The sequence below is a fragment of the Cupressus sempervirens genome, chromosome 9, assembly GCF_028749045.1.
Source record: "Cupressus sempervirens isolate cs-2001-9-10 chromosome 9, ASM2874904v1, whole genome shotgun sequence".
NCBI classification, from domain to species: domain Eukaryota; kingdom Viridiplantae; phylum Streptophyta; class Pinopsida; order Cupressales; family Cupressaceae; genus Cupressus; species Cupressus sempervirens.
The window spans coordinates 706,777,206-706,794,745 of NC_143126.1; the positions used below are offsets into that span (position 1 = coordinate 706,777,206).

The 17,540-nt window shown below is 36.4% G+C and overlaps 1 pseudogene; it reads right to left on the reverse strand.

The window, feature by feature from the left end:
- LOC149540684 (protein EDS1L-like) overlaps positions 1-1,777 on the reverse strand; it is a 36,353-nt pseudogene extending 34,576 nt beyond the window's left edge.
- Between the last annotated feature and the right edge of the window lie 15,763 nt (positions 1,778-17,540).

Sequence of the window (17,540 nt, forward strand, 5' to 3'; positions counted from 1 at the left end):
TTATTGAAAATTGATTTAAAACAATCTTAAACTACTTTTAGAGAAACTAAGATAAACATAAATATATTTAGTTTTTCTTGTTTGGCTAATTGAAAAAGCAAGATGAAGGACGTTGAGATGCTTACCTGAATGCCGAGTCCAAGTGCATCAAGCTGCATTTCCATGGGAGAAGCGAATGCTGCACCTTACGATAATGGAAGATTCTGAAGCCCTTCCAAATTCACCATGCTTGTGTTTCCATGGAAAACTCTCCCATAATCAGCGTGGTCTGAGATAGAAGCCTCATCCTGAGCACTGGCCAATGAATAGAAGAGTATGGGCAAAACAGCCTCATAGTTTTCAACAAAAAGGGCTCCTTTCTCTAAGCAGAAGAGATAAGACCGAAATGGCCTATAAGGGCTCAACTTCACTGCAGGCTTCAGGCTTGCAATCAGTTTGTTTCCAGGCTCCATATTGTTAACCGTGGTCAAGTTAACCACTTTACAAGCATGGTGCAGGACAGTGAGCACATACTTTTTGAAGTCCACGTCAGCAAGCTCCATAAGAATGTCTGTATCTCCACCGTTCATCTGCTCAACAGACCTCTGCCAGTAAGGCAACAGGGCTTCCAGAAAGGCTGAGACATGCATGGTGCCAGCAAAGTTCTGGCAAAGACATCAGTCTTTGAAACAACATTGTAGAAATGATTGTCCCACCCCTGCCTTCTAACTGCTGTTGCTAGAATTTCATCTCCAACCAGGGGAAAGCCAAATGTGATGGCATAAACAGGGGCTCCCTTGCCCCATTTCTTCAAACTTGCAAGTGTGGCCAAAGTAGCCATACCACCTCCAATGTTGTGGCCTGTGAACACAACGGTTTTTCCTGTTGCAAGTGCCTCTGCAACCTGCAGGAACAAGATAAGGGTTTAATTAATTCCAAGTACAAATTCATAAGTCTTTAGAATTGAATATACATGATAAAGCAAAAGTGATGTTGTCTGAAGATAAACTCAGCCCTCGCATGACTATCAAAGAGTATAAATGGCTTCTTGCCTAAAGAGTACTTCAAAGCCTTGTCTTCATGAGGGCTCAGCAATTGCCAAAGGTGAGTCTTGGATTTATAGATCTAAGGGTTTGGAGATAAAGGAATGATATTGCTATCAGCATTCAACTGTGTAGTTTGAGTTTGTGAAGTGTTTCATTCATTCACATTAGATATGGGTTTGTGTGAACCGCTACTCTTGAAATATGGATCAATGAATTTGATTCAAAAACAAAGGCACAATATTTCGTAGCGTTTTGCAAATGAGGTTGCAAGTAGAGCGGGTTTAAGTATGGAGGAAACTCAATAGTTAAGCATGCTCAAGCTGGAGTAGTACTGAGATGGGTGACCTCTGGGAAAGTTCAGGTGCCCCACCTCTATGAGCATCACGTAGATCCAATGAATGCTAAGTGTTCCATTCATTCTCATGAAAGATAGATTCGTGTTAACCACTACTCACTATATATGAATCAATGAATATGACTCAAAAACTACAAAGTTAAATTTTAATAGAAATATGTTACATTTTTAAGTGAAAGGACTTTTATTTATGTACTTCCAAGATTTCCCTTTACCCTTCCTCGGTTTAGCTCAATAGATATGTATAGCTGGTTACAGCATCTGAAACGAAATGGGTTCGGCTTTTTCCACCGTAAAGTCTGCTATCTCTGGCACCTGAGAGAACCACCCAAACCCACGTTGACCAATCAGTTTCTTTGGGCAAAACTTTGGCTTTTGGACTTTTTAAAGACCCCATTGAAACGATAAAGCTATCAGTTTCTTTTCTGTTCGGGGAATATAAAGTTCTGCACGGTAATCTTCATGCTCTCCTAAATGGACCTGGACATTTACTCCAAACAGTTAGGAATGGATCTGAACTGGATAAACTAACCCAGTCAAGTCTTTTCACTCTCAGGTGGATCTGGCTTAAGAAAAGGGGCAAAATTAAACCAACGCAACAGGCGTTAGACCTGTGAAACTTTAAGATCGATAGATAGATAGAAATTTCAATCAAACCCAATAAACACAAACAGCCTACATTTCCCAAACAAAAAAAGTGCGCAGCTCTCCAAAAATAACGGGGTAGGGAATAAGCAACTTCGTTGGACTGCTGCCCTAAGTAAGAAGTGTGTCAGTCCTCTGTTTTTAACGCCTCTTCATAAGAGCTGCACAGGTGTAACCCAATAAGCGGACTATCTCCTAGATTTCCAAGTATCTAGAGGAAAATTTAAGCCAAACAAGAGTGAGCATTTGTGCAAACCAAAAGCATAAACTCCCCGGCTCTGAAAACCTTTCACTTACACATGTCAAGAAGATTCCAGACCAGGGCAGTTTTCTAAAAGCTGCGATTTTTTCTGTAAAATGAGTTTAGACTTCACATTTACAGACCCGGGTTTATTCTTTTCCTTTGCAGGCCCAGAACAAGGTAATACATTGTAGATAGTAGTTTTCCACAATCTATTAGAATTCTTAGCTGTGTTTTCTGGGTAGATTGTGTTACAATTTTTGCATCAACGTTTCGGATCACACTCTATGATCCATCATCAGGATGAGAGAGCTGAAAGAAAAAGTAAAACGATTGCAGACCCAATAAGGATAAAAAGGTGGGGAAAGGAAGGGGAGGGTAGGTGCACCACAATCAAGAAAAGTTTGAGGTTCAACAATAGTGACAAGGAGGGAAGGGGACCCCAAAAAAGAAGATAAAAATACATCCAACCACAAGAGAGAAAACAACCACCAGAAATAATGACAGATCTATTATTAAAAACCAAAGTGAAAGAAAAAATAAAACAAAAGAGGGTGACCCGAAGGGTGAATATGAAGGCTGGAAACAAAATAAAAACACAGCAATAGATGAAAATGTACAAATATGCATGATATTTATTATTACCTAAAATTATTATATATATAAACAACCTAAAGAAATGCCAACGAAATTCTAAATGAATAATGACCAAATAATATAATAGAAATTATTATTATATAATAATGGTCATTATTATATAATAATAATCAATATTATATACTCGTAATCATTACTATATTATAATAAAGGAAATAATGGTAATAGACTAAAACGACACTAGAAAGGGACTATGAGACAAAAACGGCAAGGATACAACACAAGAACGCTTAAGAGTGCTTTTATGTGCGTGTGTTTCGCATGTGTCCGTGTTAAAGGGGAGTTGTTTAGCTACAATACATACCTACAAAGGAGCAGGATGCAGACATTCTGACTAAGGCATTGGGGAAGGCAAAATTTATCTTCTTCAAAGATAAGCTAGGTGTCCTACAGAACAGCTTCCTCGCTAAGAGGGAGTGTTAGCTTTGTTAGCTTTGGACAGCTGTTTGTCCATTTGCTATTATTTAACAAGTAATTGTTTTGCTAACTAATTGGTTAGATTAGAAACAAATATTTGTTAATTAATTGACCACTTTTGGAAACAACTAGAAACCGACTTGGTTAGGGTTGTTAAGTTGTTTTAATCTCAACTGTCGATTGTAAATCAATTTCGGCCGTTGGTTTACCAATAGGAGTAGTATAAAAGGAGGACAGAGGGGCATTTGGAGAACATGAAGTTTGGAGAAACGTTTGCAGTGTTAGCAAATAGTCTTGCAGTGTTAGCAAGGGCGCAGTGTTAGCGTGGAATAGCAGTGGGAAATTTCAGCGAAATAAATTAGGAGGTTGTCGGAATTCTGCCAGTGAGAGGCAAGGAATTTTTGTATCTCTTGATTTGCTGAAGTTTAATATAATTTCTCATCTATAGAACTGGTTTTCCCTTAGGGGTTTTTCCAGTGACAATTTGTTCGAAAATATTGTGTTCATTGTGTTGCGCATTTCTTTCCGTATTTTATAAGTGAAGTTGCAGTTGCGTTATTTTTCAATATTAGTTGGAAATTTATTTTCAGCAGTTTAATAATCGTTTATGATAGGAGCTTAATAATCAGTGACTACAATAGTTAAATTTTTCACAAGTGGGAGTTCCCAAATTTGCTCAATGGTTATTTAGTAAGACCAGATGTGGTGCAAAACAGCGTGATTTGAGTCTAAGGTCAATATATCAGCATTTGAGTGGATCCTCTATAAAGTTGTTCATTGGCCGTGCTAGAATTTATGCTTTAAACAGTGAAATAAGTCGTCGTACATTTTTGGAACTGATTTTGGCATAGCTTGTTAATGAAGCCACTCATTAACCAAGTGGTTGAGTTTCAAATTAGAACATCCTCCTCAACGGAAATTTATATTTGACATGCACAAATTATTGAACCTCCAAAAGTAACTTATCAACACCTTATCTAATATATGCCCAGCATAGTTACCTATTTTTCTGTTTCAAATATATGCAATCCATCAGCTGCACAAAGAGGGCACCGGCTACCCAACCATATCATATAGCTGAATGCCCCATCCATTTCCATGAAAAACATAACCGTAACTTTCATAAACTAGACTAAAATTACAAATTGGCGATGGATTGAAGGCCTTCTATATGGACAAAAATAAATTATTTTCTTACTACTTTAAATTTTCAAAAATATCTGCACATTTTAGTTCTAAAGTTGAGATCATGTGCGCTATGGTGACAGAAAATAAGAGTTAGCCACAATACATAATGCGGCCCGATCTTGTATTATAATGATGCTTAGTTCTAATTTTTTATATCACAAGATTTCATTTACCATTTTTAGTAAAGCAATTTTAATTGTGTTTTATGTGATTTCTCCTACACATTATAGAATCAATTGAAGTGCATGTTTCCTCATGTTTATATCTTGTGTTTGATTTAACCATATAATAAAATATTTTATCATAATAATTACATCACAATAATATTATGTGGAAGATATTGGGTCTCCAAGAGCTTATTTGATATTTGTGTCATCTAAAATGATATGACTATTTGTATATGCCTCGCAAGCTAGGAAAGATGATCAAAGTTTTTCTTTGATGGTGAATGTTATGACAATATGTATGTTCAGTTTCTATGATTGATCTATTGGATCAAATAAGTATCTTGAGAATCATTTCATATGTTCTAATCTGACAATATTTCTCAAGGTTCGAAAAGTGACAACTATTTTAATTGATTTGAATAAGGGGAACACCTTTTAGAAATTCATTTGAACATATAGAAGTGAATTGATTTTAAATCTATTAAATTCTCTTCAAAGAATATATTTGAATCATAAGAATAATAGATGCATAAATTCCAAAGACTTATAATTTAAAAGGAAAGAAGTTATATTTTTAGTTCCTACCATAGACAGGAAACTATAGCATTCAATGCATTTTTACTTTTTAATTTGTTTGTCCAATTAGAACACTTTATTATTCAATTGCTTTTTGAGCTATACATTTTTCATATTTATTGTATTTAAAATAATTCAAAACAATATAGTTATTGACAATTTGAGTGGTTGTTTTGTGCTATAGTAGGGAGTGCAACTTTTTCCTTTATTTGTTTGTCTAATCAAAACAATTTATTATTCAATTACTTTTGCAACTATAAATATTTCATTTATATTATTTTTGAAAGAACTAATAATTCATAAAAAATATATTTACCTTTATTTGTTTGTCCAATCAAAATAACTTATTATTCAATTTTTTTTACAACTATAAAGATTTTATCTATATTATGTTTGAAATAATTCATAAAAATATATTTGTTGAATTATATTTTTAATGATTAGTCATTTTCTATTAATAAATAATATATACTAAGATTACAATTCACAAAAAAGGGCTAGGGGATACAAGATCACCCCGTAAGAGTTCACACGACCGAAGTCGAAATCAACAACTATTCATCAAAAAAACATATAAGAAGCAACCCTCAGGTAGCTAAAGCAATTTCAGCTGAGGGGGGTGGTTCATTCTAATTATGAAATTTTTAGTTATTCCTAGGACTAGCAGGTGGGCTGGGAATAGTCCAACCGTTAGTAGCATCATCAGGGGCCTGGTCAGCATCCTTGATATTAGGCTGCAGAGGTGAGATGACCAATTCTAGGTGAAAGGGCCACTTTCTAAAAACCACATGTCAAGGACCACTAGGCCTAGGGACTAGCCTATGCTACCATGGGGTGGGGAAACTAAGCGGCAAAGCCAACTACCATCACCATTTTTGGGAGAGCAGTGGCGGGAAGCTTGGGAACACGATATGTGTGAGTGGCAGCCCAAAGAATTGTACCCCCAGTGGTGGCCTTTGGTTGGTGTGGTATCAACCAAGGCATCTGGAGGTACTTTGGCAACTATACAGGGGGCATTGCCCTAGTGATTGAGAAGCTCTTGAAGGTGGGCCACCACCAGAGCCACCTTGCTAGCTTACACTTAGATATGCATCATTACATTATTACAAATGCATGCTTTAGTGTACATGTAGCAATATTTATATCAAGAAAACTATAAGTGAAAAGAACAACATTTCTATCTTTACATAGAGTGAACAAAATCTCTATCTTGAAGGTATGCCAAATTTGGTAAATTTTCTAGGGATCTTAGGGGAATCGCCCAAAATAACCATATGCCAAGAAAAGGGTTCAGGTCGAAATGACTTAAAAAAATCATGAATCTAGTGCAAATAATTTTGAGCACGTCCACAGAACTAGAAAATATGTAGGAAAGACTCTAGTTGGCCACAAAATGGACATTGAGGATCTGGAACACCAATATGCTTAAGCCAAGGCCCAAGAGGAAGACCTTGAAAAGCCAAGCACCAAGAAAAATGAGCAATCTTGGGTTTTGCAATGGAAATGCAAATAGTGTCAAAGTGCTTTCTCTACTGAGAAAGGGAAGATTGCAAATGCCATCTCTAATTGAGGGTATCCACCATCGACAGATGGGGAGAAAGCCATTGATATTCGAAACTTGGTTTGTAGCTAGTGAAGGGAGTGGTAGGATACCACTTCTAGTTAGTCCACCAAGGTCGAATAGAATAGATACCCACTTTATGAATTAACTGACCTGGAATTGCAGAAAGCAACAAATAAAAAGTCTATCGACTTGAACAGAAAAGATAGAATTGGACTTGCATATCTTTCCAAGATCTGAGACTCATGGAGAACCTAGAGAAAAGATCTTTAGGAGTCTTGATGCCATGTTTAACAAAATTCAAAGCACTAGCACCTTGAGTCTTGGATAGGGGAATACCCTAGAGGGCAAACAAAGAAGACCACCAAATGTTCTATTGGTTCAAAGAGATCCCGTCACAGAATTCAGCACTAGACCAACAAAGCCAAAGCTTAACAACTTCTCAAGCTTTCATATGCTCTTGATAACAAAAGAACCTTGTATGTGCACATGTTATCACATGAGGAGAAGGGTTTGAAAGTCAATCCCCTTCCATGTAGATCTATTAATAGGAAACCTAGAGGAAATGCAATGGCAGACCAGAATCTTCTAAGCTTCATCTCCAATGATGGCATGAATAATCCATTTTGCACAAAGAAGAAGGCCTTGCTTCTATATGGAGAGAAGGCCAAGGCCTCCAAACTCTTTAGGGGGACAACAAAATTTCCAAGCAACTCTATGAAAGCCATGATTGCCAGAACTAGAAGCCCAAAGAAAATCATGGAGAAGTTGCTCTAATTTCTAATAGGAGGCTTTAGAAGGAGCCCAATGGGAAGAATAATAGACATGCATAGCTATAAGAACTTTATAGAAAATCTAAAATTTTCTTGAAAGAGAAAGTAGTTTCGTAAGCCAATAGTCTAGTTTCTTCATAATCTTGGCAAGAACAACATTCCATAGATCCACTGGTGAAGCTTGAAAGGAAAAAGGAATGCCCAAAAAGTGGAAAATATCCCTGTGTGTGGCCCATTTCCATTCAAACTAGTTAATCCAAGGTGGAGCTGGCAAAAAAGACTAGCAATAATAGAGCATGTTATGCCATTGAATAGTAGAGCTAGAGGATTGATAAAATGTGTCAAGGCAATTCAAGGCATTATTGATGTTTTCTTCAACCTCCAAAAGAGAGAAAAGAATCATCAACAAAATGACAATTGATCAATTGGGAAGAGGACTCTAGCAAAGAAATAGCATGAACCAAACCTGAAGATATAGAGTGGGCCAACAAGTAACCAAACCCTTTAGTATCAATAACATATAACTCTAGAGCTAGAGGGAAATGTTGGGCGTTCGTTTTGCATGAGGTCAACGGCAGGAATCCATAGTGTAATTCCTCTCTTGAAAAATAAATCTTTTTAAGGATTCGCTCCAAGGTTCAGTGTTTGTCTTGTGACATACCTGTTGGCGCTCAAAATTGCATTCCCATTTTGAGCATCCATTTGAAATTTTGAGAAAGTTAAGCCCTATGAATGCCCATAATTGAATGTGCACTCGGCTGTCCTTTTAAGATCCTTAAGGTGTTCAATGTCTCTGACACTTTTCATTCAGTTTGTCTAAGCCTTCCATGATGATAATTTGTCATTCTGAGTTATATGACAAAGTCTTATTTTGAACAAATCCTAAATCTGCTTTCTACCCCTTTTAATATGCAAAACTTAGTCAAGAACCTATTACTTTATACAAATCCACCACATCCTTTGAAATCCTTTAGCCCCTTCTCATTTTCTTGCTCAGGACATGCCTTTTTAAAACCTTAGGCAGACTTGAAATAATGTTTTGATTAAATCTGTTTCAAGTATAAGGTAATCATGGTTTACACATTTTTAAATCCAAAAAGTTGCTGTTCAAACTTACCAGGCAAGTCTCGGTGATTGTAGATCTTGTTCAGATCGACGGACCATGCATTCCCGCATTTTCAAAATGCAAGGAAGTTACAAAATGTGGGCAAGCGCATAAGCGACATCTGTCCCTTACGAAGACACAAGGAGATGTTTGTACAAGCAAAGAGGACAAGTTATGAACATCGTCAATCTATGTGAGATCGACGAATGAGGCATACTCGCATTTTCAAGATGAGAGGCAGATAAATATTGTGGGCATGCCACTTTGTGACGCGTGGCATAGTGCGACCAAAATGCGAGGAAGTAATGATCTCATGGGCGCCGAAATTTTGAATGTCGCAATCAGGTTTGTCAGAACACATGCAATAAAAGGTTTTTTCTCATTGGTCAGGATCATTGTAATGAGCTACCTATTATTGAAATTCTGAATCACCGTCGATCTAAGACAGCATCAATGGCTAGCGTTTGCCCGCATTGTTTTATTTTCGTATGATTTTATAATGCGGGTAAAAGGATTGTGGCCCCGTATCGCAATTAACCAAATCATGCCATTTTGAAGTGTCACGTGTTTTGTGATAAAGGCACAGTGCAATAGTTGTTCAGGATTTTCTTCATCAACTGTTGATCTTCTTTAGATCAATGGAGGGCGCTGGCCTGCATTTTCAAAATGTGAGGAAGTTACAAAATGCGGGCAAGCGCATAAGTGACATGTGGGGCGGACTCAGGTCGTTGATTCAATTCAGATTTGTGGTTCTTGCACGTTTGCATTTCTTAGAAGCAAGAAGCGCCCACTAAAAGATAAATTGCACACATGGCTAATTTTGATTGGGTTATTCTAGACTAGCTTGCCTAGTGGATTTCGAAGCCGTCATGCTCACAGTTTCAACTTATAAGATCTTCAAGATCGACGGTGCATATTTTACTATTGAAGGTGGTATCATTATGCATATTAATGAGACATGAAAATCTTCACGTGTGAAAGTAAAGAACAGGGTTTAACAAGTGAGATTTTCCCAATATCAACTTGTTTGAATAGAAATTCATGAGTCATCTCTGAACGGGAAAAAGTTACTGCTGAGATTGAGGTAGATTTGGCACGAGTGTCAAGTAGTTGGCTCAAGGATAAAATGCAGAAGTTACAGAGATAAAAGAAAAGGCTTCAGGTAAATTTGTATACCATAGTCTCTGCATTTCTCAGTCCTGTTGATTTATTCAAAAGATGTTTCTAAAGATTTCACTAAGTATGAGGGTATGGATAGCGGAAGGATTGTTCGTTAAAAGCAGTTGGTTCTGGGACACTGATACTTTGAAAAATGATTTATTTATTTTCAGAGGATGGTTCAGAAAAGGAAAATGGTTAGCTTCATATGCCTGTGTATGGTTTTTTGATAGAGGAAAGCCAGTAATCAGGTGTCGTAGTCAAGTCACCAAGGTGGTAAGAAGAACAAGGAATAGACTTTGTAAGCTAACAACCTTTTCAGCAGAAACATCATCTTTTAAACAAATTTTCAAAGCATCTTAGTTTGATGCCAGGGTAGCAGAAATATTTGAGACCCTATGAATAGTTTTGGAAGAGGGTGAGGAAGATTTTATACCTTTGAGTATAGTCTTTTTCACTTTTTGTGCGTGTCCCCCCTTTTTGTGTCAGTAGATGGAAAATTTTGGCAAGAAGTTGGTTAAGAAAACAGATGTGGTTGGGGATCAGAGCATCCCTATTTTGTTATTTTTAATAACCACATTGTTTTTCGGCTTCTATACTGTATGCTAAGCAATGATTCTGTTATTTTTGAAGCCTGGCATGATCAGTAAAGAGTGGGAAGTAAAGATGATTCTCATTCAGTAGTCATCTTGACAAAAGCCACGGGCCTAGGTTGGTGTGTATTCTTCAGAGTTGATTTTTTCATTAATAGGGCAGTCTTAGCAATTGCGCATACAACAAATCAGTGGTAAAGCCGAATCAGCAAAAAGTGGTAACAAAAAAGGAGCTTACGGGAGAATATTTGATCTACATAATGTTCTGTTAATCATTTTTTCTTCTTTCTACCGTTACAAACTTCTAATATCTTTTGTAAGGGACACTTGTCAATTCTTTAGGCCTAAAGCTTGTTGCATCTCATAGTATTTAAGTGAGATCCCAAGGCTAGAGTAGGGGGGAGGGGGTTGTTGGTTGGTTTTCTTTGTAGTTCTTAGAGCTCTGCTCAAGCTGTGAAAACCACATACCTAGCATGTCTTGTATGAACAACATGTGGATTCCATAGATACTTCTGATACACTAGTGTGATCTTGTATCTTGTTTTATGCATTCCTAATGTACTTATTTCAAGGAGATAAATACAATGTGCAGAAGGTTTTGAATTTCAATATAATTCTATTTCCTTTCTTGTTGAGTTTGTAATGTTATATGTTCAAGAACAAAGATCTTGAACCTATTTGCAATTGCCCGGTTGTATGTTTGAATTTTTCTTGCCTTTGACTCAAGGAGTCATATAATTTCTTGTGGTTTTAGACAAGGTTGCAGATTCAATTAAAAAGACTGAATATTGGGTTATATTGGATATTGTTGTCAAATTCATAAGGTGAATAGACTGAACATGAATGTCTTAACGTATGCCATATGTTGATTGATGTTCAAGGATGCATAATTCTGGAGTGTAGGATTGCCCTAATGGATAAGGCACTGGTCGTTTGTGGGATCATTACAATTTTGCTGCATATTGAACATGCTGTCTTTTCTCAATATTAAATCAATTTTACCTTTTATGTTGAAAGGTATTCAAAGTATAACCCGCGCTTAGCTTTCCAATTTCATTAGTCATGTCCTTAGCTATTTCATGCTTGTGATCTCCTAGTTAAGCATAGAATAATCAGGGGTTTCATCTGCTTTTATAGATCCTGAATATGGTTATTGCACTGGTCACATAGTCAGATCTAAAGAGGTTCACCCGCCTAGGTTTTGCATAGCCTGAAGAAGAAGAAGGGTCATGTCTTATAGTTGGCCTGGTGTCTGAGTTAGCATGTTGAAAATGGGAGTTAGCTGCCCCTAGATATGTTTTGTTCTCATCAGGGTAATTGGAAACGAGTAACATTTTCAAACACCAACAAAATGGTGACTCTACTGGGGAGTCATGAAGAAATTCATTGATAAAAGGACAAAGATCTCTGGTGTAATATATTTTAGTCCAAAAATTTGCATACTCAGTTTTGTATGCAAGGTTTCATGTTTCCCAGTCAAGAATGTGTTCTTTCACTTTGTTAAGGGTGTAATGTTGCAAGGTTGTGTGTGAGTTTTCAAATACCTGTTATAAATTCTGGACTAGCTTGTCATCTTATGCAAGCTAGGAAAATATTTTCTCATTTAATGAGTGGCGACTCTGAAGTATATCTTTGTACCAATGTAATTTGTGAAGTGAAAGGTATTATGAAAGTTGCAATAGTTGGAATGCAGATTTGAAGAAGTTATCTCAAGCCCTTGGCAGTGGTTGAAAGAAAAGGGTGATGTTGTGCAAGGGTTACTAAATCAAGCATGATTTGAATCTGTTGTTCTTTATAGCATTGAAGAATTTTGCAAGCATCACGGTTAAGGTATTTTCCTCTTTCTTGAATTTCTTTTTCAAGAAAGTAAGTTATATATAAGTTTTCTCCATCAAGTGATTTTAAGCACTATGTAGGAGAAAGGTTTTATGTATCTCAACATATTCTGTGAAGGATTGTTTCAAAAAGTGTATTTACATTTTGGAATATGTTTGGAGATTTGAGTTGGTAGATAAAGTTTTCAGATCTGCTGCAATCTTAAATCTAGAAAGATATTTGGTGAAGTTGTTAGTTTGCAAGAGATGGAAAAATTTTGTTCACCTAGTATGCAGTCCATTGACCAAAATCGTAGATCCTTTTCTACCAAGAGATACATGCCATTATGTTTTGATGGTATCTATGGTTTCCCGAATATTATCCCTGATGATATTAGAAAGCATTTGTCTAAATTTAATGGAAACCATAATGTTTCAGCTAGTTATCATGTTCAAGTTTTTAGTGACTTGATGGGTGACTATGAGATTCCCCATGAAGATGTACACATGAAATTATTTGTTCAGACTCTAGAGGGTGATGTTATAGATTGGTTTTCATTTTTACCAGCATGTTCTTTTTCATCCTGGAGTGAGTTGCATGCAACTTTCATGGAGCAATTTGGAGAGAGGGTGAGCTTGTCTGATTCATTTGATAAATTTTTAAGGATTCATATTGAGGAAGATGAGTTTGTTCCTCAGTTTAATATCAAATTTGTAAGAACCGTAAATGAGATCTCAGAGAAATGTAGACCAGAGGATAAAGTGTGCTTAATAGTTTACATTGGCGCATTTGATAAGAAAATGAGTTACTAGTTGAGGAATAAGGAACCTCAGACATTATATCAAGCCTTTATGACTGCTATGGACATTGAGAATAATTTGAAGTATGGAATTACTAGGATTCATTTCTTTAGGGTTGCTTGCTTGCATAATGAAGATAAAGATCAAGAGCAATATTATGTTGAGTGTTCCAATACAGTTCAAAATGTCAATACCCCTACTATAGATTTTAATCAAATTGAGATTTTAAATCAGGATGTTTGTATGAGAAAGGCTAGTCTAGTTGCAAATAGAAACATACATGTTCATGATGCTACAGTAGTGAATAATATTTCAGACTCTGATAGGTTTCAGTGACATGTTGATTTTATAGATCAGACATTGGTTACAATAGAAAGTTCTTCTCATGACGGTTATGTGTATGATGATATGACTAATGTTTCCACTTTTGAAGTTGTTGAACCTAGATCTCAGTCTTGTGCAAGTGAGAAGGCTAAAAGTTATCTCTCAGATCATGAGTTTGATGTTGTTGATCCGACATGCCATGGAGAGTTAACACAAAGTGAAGAGCGAGAATCACAATCATCTCAGCCATAATCAAAAGAACATAATGCAAATGTTGATAATGTTTCAGTAGTAAATGAAGCAATAAGTCATCTTCCAAATGATGGCAATGAAGTTGTTTATCCGATGTACAATGAAGAAGCATCATATGAAGGAGATGATGAGAGTGGTTGCTCGAATCATAGTGAGGAAAAAGACACAGTATGTTTGTCTTCATACGAATCTGATTTTGATTGGGAGGAAGAAAGCAATGACGACAATGAATATTCATCTGAAGCTAAAGATATGAATTCTTTCTCTAATTCTGATAAGGAAGGTGCAACTCAGTTTTTTCATCATACAAATCAATTAGCTAATGAATATTTTAATAGTGATCTATCCCCAAGGTATGAAGATAAAAGAATGTTGAGTCCAGTTCAGGTTAATAATTCTGAAGACTTCAGTAGAAGGTTGTCAAATGCTTTTACATCAGACAATAAAAATCCAATATGTAGTGAGGTGTTTAGGAATGAGTCACAGTTAGTTCATAATGGTTATCCTAAACAATTTGCTAAAGAGGATGTAAATATGGACACTATATGTTTGGTAGAAGAAATAGAAAAGGAGTTTTCATACGTTGAAAGTTTCCATGAAGATAGGGTGGGTAATGAACTTCAAATCTATAATAATGTTTTATATGATGATGCTTGTGAGGATGAGCATCCCATGTTTTTTCCTAATGTTCATAAAGGATCACTACATGGATTTATCAACCCATTGTTGGAAGATGACATGGAGGTTTCAAGTTTAGTGGGGTTAGATCCAAATGATGATACAATGTCATACTACTGTGGTAAATTAGATTATTGTTTTTCTATTTCTGATATTGAATCTTCTAATGATGCTATATTTGGTAAGTGTGAAGATGAAGTGTTCGATGGAGTTGTTTTTGAAGAGAAACTGACACTTCATGGTAAGTTCTACGATTATTCAAATGAGGTAAAAACCAATTAGCACTTTGATTACGAAGATATATCAGGTGGTTGTGCAGTGATGTAAAATTTTGATGATGATGTCATGGGTGAATATAAATCTGACTGCTCTTTTGACATTCAGCCGGAGATACTTGAAGAAATGCAAAGTCAAGGTGAGTTAAAAATGCATGATATATATAACTTTTTCTGTGAAGTTGAGAATGAGCCCTTTGCATTTCTGACAGACAACATGCATAAATCAAGCAATAGGGATGAGTTTCAGTTTGATGTTGGTATTCAAGAACATGTTGATTTTCTCTTTCATAGTGAACAAGATGTTAAATTTGTGCCTAGTTTTTATATGCACTATGAAAGTGAAGGTATTTATCTCATTTTACCAAGTGATTTGTTGCATGATGCTGATCTGATTGGTGAAATGGGTAGAAGAAATTTCAGTTTACCTCATGAAAGTTTAGATGAGAATCATGTTTATGATAGAGGTAAACAATTTTGTCGAAGTTCGGTGGCTCGGGGTCATCGTTTGTAAATAGTAGAAGTAGTTGTTTCCTTGCTTTCAAAAATTTGTTCGAGAGAAGTTTTGTTGTTTCAGGTATGTGGTCTGCTTCTCCCAAAAAATATGGAAAGTTACCATGCCCAAAAGGGACATGCTTCCCCAGACAGAGCCACTGCTGGCACTGAAAATTGCATTCCCATTTTGAGCATCCATTTGAAATTTTGAGAAAGTTAAGCCCTATGAATGCCCATAATTGAATGTGCACTTGGCTGTCCTTTTAAGATCCTTAAGGTGTTTAATGTCTCTAACACTTTTCATTCAATTTGCCTAAGCCTTCCATGATGATAATTTGTCATTATGAGTTATATGACAAAGTCTTATTTTGAACAAATCCTAAATCTTCTTTCTACCCCTTTTAATATGTAGAACTTAGTCAAGAACCTATTACTTTATACAAATACACCACATCCTTTGAAATCCTTTAGCCCCTTCTCATTTTCTTGCTCAGGACATGCCTTTTTAAAACCTTAGGCAGACTTGAAATAATGTTTTAATTAAATCTATTTCAAGTATAAGGTAATCTTGGTTTACACATTTTTAAATCCAAAAATTTGCTGTTCAAACTTACCAGGCAAGTCTCGACGATCGTAGATCTTTTTCAAATCGACGGACCATGCATTCCCACATTTTCAAAATGCAAGGAAGTTACAAAATGCGGGCAAGTGCATAAGCAACATCTGTCCCTTACGAAGACAAAAGGAGATGTTCGTACAAGCGAAGAGGACAAGTTATGAACATCATCGATCTATGTGAGATCGACGAATGAGGCATACCCACATTTTCAAGATGAGAGGCAGATAAATATTGCGGGCGTGCCACTTTGTGATGCGTGGCACAGTGCAACCAAAATGCGAGGAAGTAACGATCTCATGGGCGTCAAAGTTTTGAATGCCGCGGTCAGGTTTGTCAGAACACGTGCAATAAAAGGTTTTTTCTCATTGGTCAAGATTATTGTGATGGGCCACCTATTATTGAAATTCTAAATCACCATCAATGTAAGCCAGCATCAATGGCTAGCGTTTGCTCGCATTGTTTTATTTTCGTATGATTTTATAATGTGGGTAAAAGGATTGTGGACTTGTATCGCAATTAACCAAATCATGCCATTTTGAAGTGTCATGTGTTTTGTGATAAAGGCACAGTGCAACGGTTGTTCAAGATTTTCTTCATCAACCGTTGATCTTCTTTAGATCGACGGAGGGTGATGGCCCGCATTTTCAAAATGCGAGGAAGTTACAAAATGTGAGCAAGCGCATAAGTGACATGTGGGGCGGACTTAGGTCATTGATTCAATTTAGATCTGCAGTTCTTGCGCATTTGCATTTCTTAGAAGCAAGAAGCGCCCAATAAAAGATAAATTGCACACATGGCTGATTTTGAATATGTTATTCCGGACCAGCTTGCCTAGTGGATTTCAAAGCCGTCATGCTCACAGTTTCAACTTATAAGATCTTCAAGATCGATGGTGCATATTTTACTATTGAAGGTGGTATCATTATGCATATTAATGCGACATGAAAACCTTCAAATGTGAAAGTAAAGAACAGGGTGTAACAAGTGAGATTTTCCCAATATCAACTTGTGCGAGTAGAAATTCGTGAGTCATCTCTGAACGAAAAAATGTTACTGCTGAGATTGAGGTAGATTTGGCACGAGTGTCAAGTATTTGGCTCAAGGATAAAATGCAAAAGTTACAGAGATAAAAGAAAAGGCTTCAGGTAAATTTGTATACCATAGTCTCTGCATTTCTCAATCCTATTGATTTATTCAAAAGATGTTTCTAAAGATTTCACTAAGTCTGAGGGTATGGATAGCGCAAGGATTGTTCGTTAAGAGCAGTTGGTTCTAGGACACTGATACTTTGAAAAATGATTTATTTATTTTCAGAGGATGGTTCAGAAAAGGAAAATGGTTAGCTTCATATGCCTGTGTATGGTTTTTTGATAGAGAAAAGCCAGTAATTAGGTGTCTTAGTCAAGTCACCAAGGTGGTAAGAAGAAAAAGGAATAGACTTTGTAGGCTAACAACCTTTTCAGCAAAAACATCATCTTTTAAATAAATTTTCAAAGCATCTTAGTTTGATGCCAGGGTAGTAGAAATATTTGAGACCCTGTGCATAGTTTTGGAAGAGGGTGAGGAAGATTTTATACCTTTGGGTATAGTCTTTTTCACTTTTTGTGCATGTCCCCCCTTTTTGTGTCAGTAGATGGCAAATATTGGCAAGAAGTTGGCTAAGGAAGCAGACATGGCTGGGGATCAGAGCATCCCTATTTTTTTATTTTTAATAACCACATTGTTTTTCGGCTTCTGTACTGCATGCTAAGCAATGATTCTGTTATTTCTGAAGCCTGGCATGATCAGTAAAGAGTGGGAAGTAAAGATGATTCTCATTCA